Source organism: Calidris pugnax, unplaced genomic scaffold, assembly GCF_001431845.1.
Source record: "Calidris pugnax isolate Ruff unplaced genomic scaffold, ASM143184v1 scaffold34, whole genome shotgun sequence".
NCBI lineage: Eukaryota > Metazoa > Chordata > Aves > Charadriiformes > Scolopacidae > Calidris > Calidris pugnax.
The window spans coordinates 1,308,846-1,318,217 of NW_015090771.1; positions in this window are offsets into that span (position 1 = coordinate 1,308,846).

Genomic DNA, 9,372 nt, shown 5'->3' on the forward strand with positions numbered 1-9,372 from the left:
AAACTTAGCTCAGAATTAATTATTACAGTACCTGTGGAACACAGTATAGTAACACAAAACATCTTTAGAAATGTATAGGCCTGCTGTAAAGGCATATACAAATGTATAGGCCAGCACACAAAGAATGCAACCTTCAGATTCATTAAATTTCTCAGTTGCTGAAAACGTTGTCTAATTAATTTCATGAGTCCCTGTTAAATACTCAAGTAATCTGAAAAAGAACCTCTGCTATCTACTAGGAGATGTTAAAACAGAAAGTTTACTGTTACCTTATTAAGACTGTACTGTGTGTAATAGCTGACTGCCAAACACAGATTAAGAAGAATACACACTTCTCTGGATGTGGCTACATATAATGACATGGGTATGCGCAGTACCTCAATGCTAACTCTCAAGGAGATTCACATGTCACTCCCTATTTTGCATTTACATGAACCTAATTACCAATTCTGATATTGAAATCATTAGACATGTAAATTGAAGGCACGACAACATTATTATATAGAAGTTACAGTTCTGCTAAAAACTATATTACTGGCTTTTAAGAAGCAAACCATTATTTACAACTCTGAAAAACACATATTAATATTTATGACATTATAAATCTCCATGAAAGCCAGTGCTTACTTAGAGAGGAAAAAAAATTGTGGGTTGTTAGGATGTCTAATCATTTTGCCAAAATCTGAAAAATCCCATGGAATGTGTACTACAGCATCTGAATCATCAGCCTCGTTTTCATGAGTACATCATAAACACTGCTATGTAATTTATGTATTCTGGTATGCCAAGTCATACTAAGTTTTTGGTGTCAGAAAAATATTTTGGGATGAACTAAAAATGGAATTAAATATAAATTGCTTCACTCTCATTTAAAAGGTTCTCCTTATTTTTTAAGAAGTTCAAATGATGCAATTGCTCACAAGAGATTTGAAAGTTGGTGAAGAAAATGTCCTACGAATAGAAAAGCACATTTTTCTTACCAGATTAAACAGCAGACAAGCACATCTGAGAGGAAGCAATTATAAACCACTAACCCCTTCATTGATTTGGATTATTCAGGTCAAAGTTTGACAAGCCTGCCAAACTGCCCCATAATCTTAATAATAATCTTACATGGATTCCTCTGAGCACTGAGTAGAAGTAGTATCATAACACCTACAGACACTTTCCAAGAAAGCCTGAATAATTGTGATAATTAGACACCAAATGTATCTGAGAAAGTTGAAGTTTCAGTGCTCCATATGTCCCCCCTTACAGTATGAAAACTAAAACAGTACCTTATGCTAACAATGGACATTTGCATGCCAACCCCTATTTGCCAGCTTACTTGTCCTCTGACATGTGAGACATTTGTTGTACTATTATCTAATAGAGCTGCTTTCCAAAAAGTCATCTCCCACATACTGTAGGTGACACAGGTTAAATCAAATTATAGAAAATAATTTTAAAAGTACACTTTATTATGTGTACTATTCCATTAAAAGTTAATCAAGGTGCTCTGTTATGTACATTCTCAAAATGTGCTAGACAGCACATCATCTCTTCATCATCTGTGAAAGGAATGCTTCAGATTTGAAATAGAAAACACAAATGTGTAAATGGAGTACTCAACATCTGCACAGAGATAAACACCAAAACAATGACCTGGATTAGAATTTATCTTTCAGAGACAGAAAAAAAATAAATCTGACAATTTAGAAAAATCCCCAAAACTCTGACAAATAAAGATTTTAATTTGATGACTATTCTTTTTAAGAAAAGTATTTGTCCAAAACTTATATGTAGAAAACACACATCATTCTCCCAAAGCTAAGGATGAAAAAAAAAAAGTTTATCAATACAAAATACAGCAAAGAAAAGAAAAACCAAACCCTACCCAGGTTTTTTTACTCTCATTAATTATCTTATATATATATATTAAATAAACTGGCTACTATTACAGATGCTTCATGTAACAACTGCACAAACTTCAAGCAAACCGAACCATCCTCTGGAGAGCCAAAAAAACCCATAATGTGACTGTTTATTCTATTATAATAAGTAATATATGTTAGTGGAAATTAATTAGAAATATAGGGGAAAAGCTATTAAAAACCAGAAAATTAAGAGCTAATAAAAATTAAGAAATAGTATTTGCACAAATCACTATGGCTTCAGAATGACATCCTAGTAAATAATAACCAATTTTGTCAGACGTGTTATTAATCTGGCCAAAGCATAGGATGTGAAGATTTATTAGAGAGTCAGTCTCTTTTCAGAATTTAATCATACTTTACAGGAAAAAATTGTTCTATTGTAACAAAGAGTGAAAGTTAGTAAACTAGTAAAGAAAAAGTACTAAACTTAATAGCTTGTAATGGATAGGTATTTTTTGAATAAAAGGAAAGTGTGACTAAAAGGTGCTATGTAGGAAGGAAAATGGAGAATGCAACTGCCATAATACAGCACATCAGTGGTCCATCTAGTCTAGCATTCTGTGTTCAGAAACATGCATAAAAAATGTTTAATGAAGCAAACAGGACGTGCATAAATCATCAGCTGCATTCAGCAAATGTTTCATGAACTCAGAGCTGACTTTACATCAACAGTATTTAAAAAGGGCATACGTAGACCAACCTTGAACTACTCTTAAAGAAAAAAAAATGTGTTCAATTCTGCAATTATCTTTTCTGCAAATTTCATAATGTGCTTCTTTTTGTGTTTTGGGCAGAAGTGTATTCCCTACCACTCCCTCTATTGAGGTTGAATCTACTGATGTATGTTAATGCATTTTCTCAGCCTGTTTTTTAAAACCTTGCAATAATTTAGAAACATAATGAATTACAGACATAAGCCTACTGCAGCATCACATGAATTGGTAGTTCATGAGGACTGCGATTACATTCTGCTTTCTCATGTATATTTCTCATTTCTATACCAGTAATTCAACTACTCTTTTTGTTCTACTCTCTTATGAACATACACAGCCCTACTTTATAAGAGGGAATAATTTATGAACTAACGTGCAGCTAATGAATCATAATAAAAATCATCTTGTAGAAAATGACTAAGCACAAAGATTACCACAAACACACAAGATCCGATTTAATTACTGGGTTCCAGTGGCAGAAACCAAAGGAAGGAAAAACTGCAAGATTATAGTGACAGAAAGTTCACTCAGAGCAAAGTCAAAGTAACAAAAATTTACCAAAATACACAATTTCCAAGTCTGAAACCAGTCTATCAGGTCAAAGGGGAAAGGGTGTAACGGAACAGCACAATGATTCATCAGAAGCTCATTTCAACTTGGTGACATTCAACAAGTCTGTGCAAGGGATGGCATGATAAAGGCCACATGCTTTGTCTTTCCTAACCCTCACATCCCCAGGCGCCTGACCCTGAGAGCTGCACTGAACCTTCCACAGTTTCCACCTTCTAACCATGATCTGATGTGTGTTCACAGACTCGCCCCTGATTTGGGGACATTCTTCACTTTGTAGACTAACCGGTTGCTTGGCTTTCGTGATTTGGTTGCAGACCCTTACTTACAGTTTATAGATTGATACAGATGAAATCTACTTTAAATTCTATTTAATACTAAAATATTTATTTCTAATGGCAACAACAGGATCACTTGTGACTAGACCTTACAACGGTGCATACAAAACCCCTAGTTTGAAGAATGATTTAGCACTAACTCATAAAAAGGAATTGAAAATATGAAGGCCAGTAGACCAAAAACAAAACTCTTCTAAGATAAGCATCACTTCCTACTCCTTTGTGAAAAATGATCATCTGATTTGGTTTTTCTCAGACTATTTTAATTTTCAGAAGAGTAAAAACAGTGTGAAGTGTCTTAATCAGTATGACATATTTTCTTCAAGACATTATTCTGGACAATCAAAATATTTTCATAAGTTATTAGAATATATAAGTAATATTTTATATTACAACAAAAGGATAGAAAAAATGTTTCACATGTCAAGTACTTTTTGAATTAATTGTTCACTTTATTAAATTGCATTTTTAAATTCTAATTGTTAATTAATTGCTCAATTATTTTACACAATCATTTTGAACACAAGTGGCAACTTTGGCTTCAGTGGCCAAGAACTGGATAAGGAAGAAATTTGGTTATTTCAGTGGCTATAAATGCTATGCCATGCACTAAATGTAGGTCATCCTTCCTCAGATATCTACCCTGACCACTCTCTGACAATTGTCACTGAGTTCATCTAGCATTATGTTATTGTAGCCATTCAGTTACACAACGAGCTCACATAAAAGGAGGCCATGGGCTTCTTCAGGCCTATTATAAACTGTGTCTGGTGAATGATGCCTCCCAGCTGGGGGTACTGCCCTGCTGCATGGGAAGCCACTGTCCTTAACTCATGGACGGCTGAATTTTGATATGACATTATGAGAGGGACTGAATGTGTTCTTTGTTGATATACTGGGAAGTCAGGAAGGAAAATTAATCTATTTTTCAAACAGAGCTTTTGCTCACTAGAAAATGCTTGTGCAGCACCTTCTCTAAACTAAGTGGGATTCATTTTCAAAAGCAAAGAAAATAGGATTCTTCAGCAAGTATTATCTGGTTGGTCTCATATGCTTACTGGGTAAAAGAATATGAAAAATAGAAGATCCATAGTAAGAAAAGTTTGCAGTTTCCTTTTATTCAGACTGAAATTCAACTTCATATTTCTATGACAAATGTCTATGTTTGACGTCAGAGTGAAACACCAATGTACACATTCTACTACTAATTTTGCTAGATAAGACTTTTTGTATTGCAATTTTCAAGTCCAGCCCTAAAAAACTACATTAATTTATTTCGGGTGGTTGGTTTTTTTCCTCTCCTCTCTGGAGATACCACTTAAGGAAAGAGAAAAAAATTCATAAACTTACTGTTTGTTAGTCTGGTTGCAGTTACCAATTAAGAAGTAGTGCTGGACTTCAGACAATTCTCAAGTGCAAGTAAATGATGTGACTTGCCTTGTTCTAATACCTCTATAGTCCCATTAAGTCCCAGAAATCCTTTATTGTAAGGATCACACAGAAAGAATAACTGATTGTTTTTGTAAATGAACCACTGCTTTGGTAACAGTTGCAATCCCAAATTTTAAGTTCATGATTAAAGGAAACTCATTGCCATTACATTTCTATGTATGTTCTCAATGTACTTAACACCCACTGAATATGCTCAGAGCAGTTAAGGAATCAGAGAGAATATTAAATTAAAGCCACGTTTTCTTCCCTTTCCGTGCCTTTGGATGTTGTCAGCATAAGAATTGGTAACGCCTGCACCCAATTCAGGCCACAAATGAATTGTGATTTCACTACCATTTACCATTCAAGAGGACTGGCAAATGGAAAAGTACTTTTTCTTCTTACTCAAAGTGGGCAAAAGTTGCACAGGATCTGCGTTCCTGACCATATGACAAGTCTAGTGCCCATGGCTGGTGATCATTAACACAGAAGTCACAAAGCCCATATGTGTTTTCCTTTATGGTCTTGATCTCTGGTCTCCTCTTATTTTTCAGATTTAAAAAAGTGCAAGACCATCATTATGTTCATGAGAAATCTGTCACTGGCTAATGATAACAATCTCGTGAGGTTCAAGGAAAAAACATGTTAGATGATGTTTACATGACTGAAGACTTTTCCTTCAATGCACAGACAAGCCAAACCAGTCTTACAAGGAATGGTGAAGTTGCTTGGCTTGGCACCACTAGTACAAAGAATTGACCATATTTAATGTGATCATGCCCATCATAATGAGCTTGATCTAATTCCATCCTTCAGAAAACTTCATTTATCTAACTTACAAAGAATATGTTAAACAAAATCACTTCACAATATTAGTGCAATTTGCATCAAATGCACTAGAGAAAATTACCTAATACAATTTTCTAAACCATTTAGTATTATGAACCAGGAACTAAAAGAGAAAATTACATTTTATGATTTGTAGGCTATTGAAAACACTCCACACCTGAGTTCACACAATCTGCATTACCTTGTTGCTCTCTCAATGATAAAAGTCTTTAATAGACCAGAGAACCAGAAATAATATTCTGGGTATTAAGTAAAAAAAATATGTTAAGTCCCTCTGAATCTGCATGATCAAGATGCTGTATGTGGTCTTTTCTCAGACTTTGGCACCTGAGCCAGGGAACTCACTTCTCACTTTGGCTTGGTTTATTTCCAAAGCAAACGGAAGATAGGATTGCTGAAACAAGGTCTAATTTTCAAATACAGAACAAACATCTGGACAAATATCTGGCAATATAATTAACATTTTTGTTACTTGTCTGATGTTTGCAAGAATGCCATGAATGTGATTAAGCCAACCTATACATGCCCCCACCCCCCAAAATACATATATAAAAAAAAAATCTTGAAAACCACCCTTAAACAGAAAACTTTGAAATAGAGAAGTATTAGTTAACTTACAGGTCTATTCTGTTGAATCTATTAATTACTTTAGAAAAAAACAAATCATGTTATTTATTTTATATTTTTCTCTTCCTTTGTGCATTTTTCTGCTTTTGTAGCGCAAAATTACTGCGTTTTCTTTTGTTAAATTAGATGACAGTCAAGTTTAACCTATGTTAAACTATAAAACTTCAAATAAATGCTTAATTCAGAATCCACTCTATACACCAACGGGTATTAAGGTCAAATCAACACTGGTTACTCTGTTAACAGCAACCTGTTACAGTTAGAGTTTGTTTACTAAAGCAATCAACTAATTGTAGAAGTCCCAGAAAGCAAATGTATGAAACGGTGTGTTTATAGTTCATATCTGACAGTATCTGATCAAATGCACTGGAGTTCAATTACTAATTGGTATCTCCGACTATAAACTCAAAGCGTGTGTTACAGATATTCTTATGACTTACACAGTGATGAGTATTTCCTCCTTCCCATGTCTCATAAAGGTCTTCTAGACCTTTAGGATGTCAGAAAGATTGAAAAACACCAATGTGGCTGTGTCTCGGCTAAAGAAAAAGGATCTGCTGGATTAGGGATTTGCAGAACTCCCAAGAAAGAATGGTATAGAAAAGAACAAGGCAAAATTGTTTAACGTAATTCTATATGTCAGGTCAAGAGAAAATAGAGGCCACTGAACTTCTGTTTTTTCCTAAAACAAGACCTATTGAGAGAAAAATAGTTATTAAATCATGCTATGTTGGGTAACAAAGATAACAAAGAAATACTGCAGACTTCACCTTTTTCCTGGATAGAAAGATTAACAGTTCTACAATTAGATTTCCCCTGTCTTTTACAGGATTTGGATCCCATAAAAGTATTAAATCTCTCCAGGAATTTGGACAACTTTTATATAAGTTGTGGAATAAAAATAAAATTCCCTAAGTCTGCAGTTTTAACAAATTCATCACTGATTACATGTGGCAGGCGTTCTAGAAGCCTGATACAGTGGAAAACATAAACATCAAAGTCATATGGGACTATATATGGGATTTATGTCAAAATGCAATGGAAAGGAAACTGCAGAGAGCATCTTAGTCATTCTAAGCTTTCCAAAATAACATCTCCATAAAAATACAGGACAGAAACAAGAAAACGAGTGACTCATAAAACTTTCTGTTGTTGTAGCAATTAGTAATACCAATAGCAATTTATTAAATATTTGCTATAAAATTTCTACACAACAAAACAAATAAAAGTACTTCGTTGTTCCTCCCTATCTTAAACTCCTAAGTACTGAAGGTGGAAAAATAAAGCAGCCATCAGAATAGGTTTTATCCAAGAGGCCTGATACAACTGGTATTCATCTTGAGATCAAATTAAAACTTCAAAACTTCGGAGCCTAGAAAGACAGTCAAAGGCTAAAATAAGTTATAATACTTAATATTTGGTCCTATGTATGAATAACGGAACAAATTTTATGAGACCAACACTTTTAGTAAGACAGTAGGAAGGGAAGCAAGTGTGCAAAATGTTTGAGGTACCAACTTATTTAACAAGAAAGTAGCAAGGACAGTAACTTCGCAAAAATAAGGTAAAAACTGCAAGTTATTCAAAAGCCTCAAGATAAAAATCACCATGTAATTTGTCTGTTTATCTGCATGCATTTTTTCCTGAAGGGTTTTACTTTAACTTTGGCGCTTAGCTTTTGTACCGGTTTAAAAAAAAAAAATAATTGTGTATTTGAAAACTTTCATTTAGATTTTAAACATCTAGAAATTGCCATATTTATCACTCTGAGTTTTAAAAGGAAATTAACAAGATAGCTAAAACATTAATTATGGCTATTTGCCTCTAATAAAAAGTATTATTTCCCTCATGTGCAACATACTTCATCCACGAGTCTGAATACTTTTAAGATGCCTCAGGGTCAAACTCTGCCGAGATGTGAAAGTTGGGGTACATTACACCATATAAAATATATATTAAAAATCTGGCATCTGCTGCATGCCCAAGTGTAAAATGGTACGGGCTGCAGTAAAAAGCAACAAATAGGAGTCTAAAAGATGACGGATGTCTCAATTAAGAAGTCTTCTATGTCATAAATTCCTCTCCTGTGGTGTTCTCAGAAGGTTGCCTTGGTTCAAAACTCTTAGTAAACTCTATTGACAGAGTTCTCAGCCCACAGACTGGAAAACCTCAGGCACAGGCATTTGTATTGAGCAGGGGAATACCGGGGACAGCTTGTGAACTACACTGGCTGAATAGCTTTTTTTCTGAAAAAATCTGGAAAACAGAAGAAGGATGCCAGAATTGGACTCTTCAACCTGTGCAGGGAAGATAAAGCATATTTATAAAAATGCAGTGTGAAAATCATGCTGCACAAAACCAGGGCAAGAAATCTATCATCAGTGTTCAAACCTCACTGATTTCCAAAAAAACTTTACCTGCACTGGAGGAGGGAAGAATTTAGGCAAAATTAACCAGGGAAGATTTACTTCTTATTTTTACAAAAACACTACCAACTTTTTTAATCACAGTCAGAGGTTCTAGTCTTCAAAAATCTAAGGACAAACTCCCTTTTTTTTTTTTTTTTCACTACTCCTGTGGAGCATAATAATGCAAAACCGGTTCTAGAAGAGTACTATCAAATATGGTAGACTAAATGGTAGAATCTGACTCTTATAATATTAATGGTGACAGCTACGCTTCCGTATCTTTTCCATGACAAACACAAGCTTTGCATACCAATGGTATACTGTAAATGTATACCGTAAAATTCTTATGTAATGTATCTCCCAATGTTGTAGATGGAAACTAGTCTTCTGAAAATCTTTGAGGTGTATTTTTAGTTGGTATCTAAACTTCAAAACTGTATCAATATTAGGCACTTCCTTCACTAGCAATTGTGTTTAAGCACAGTACTTTAAACCACCTTATTCTTCTATTATGTAACTG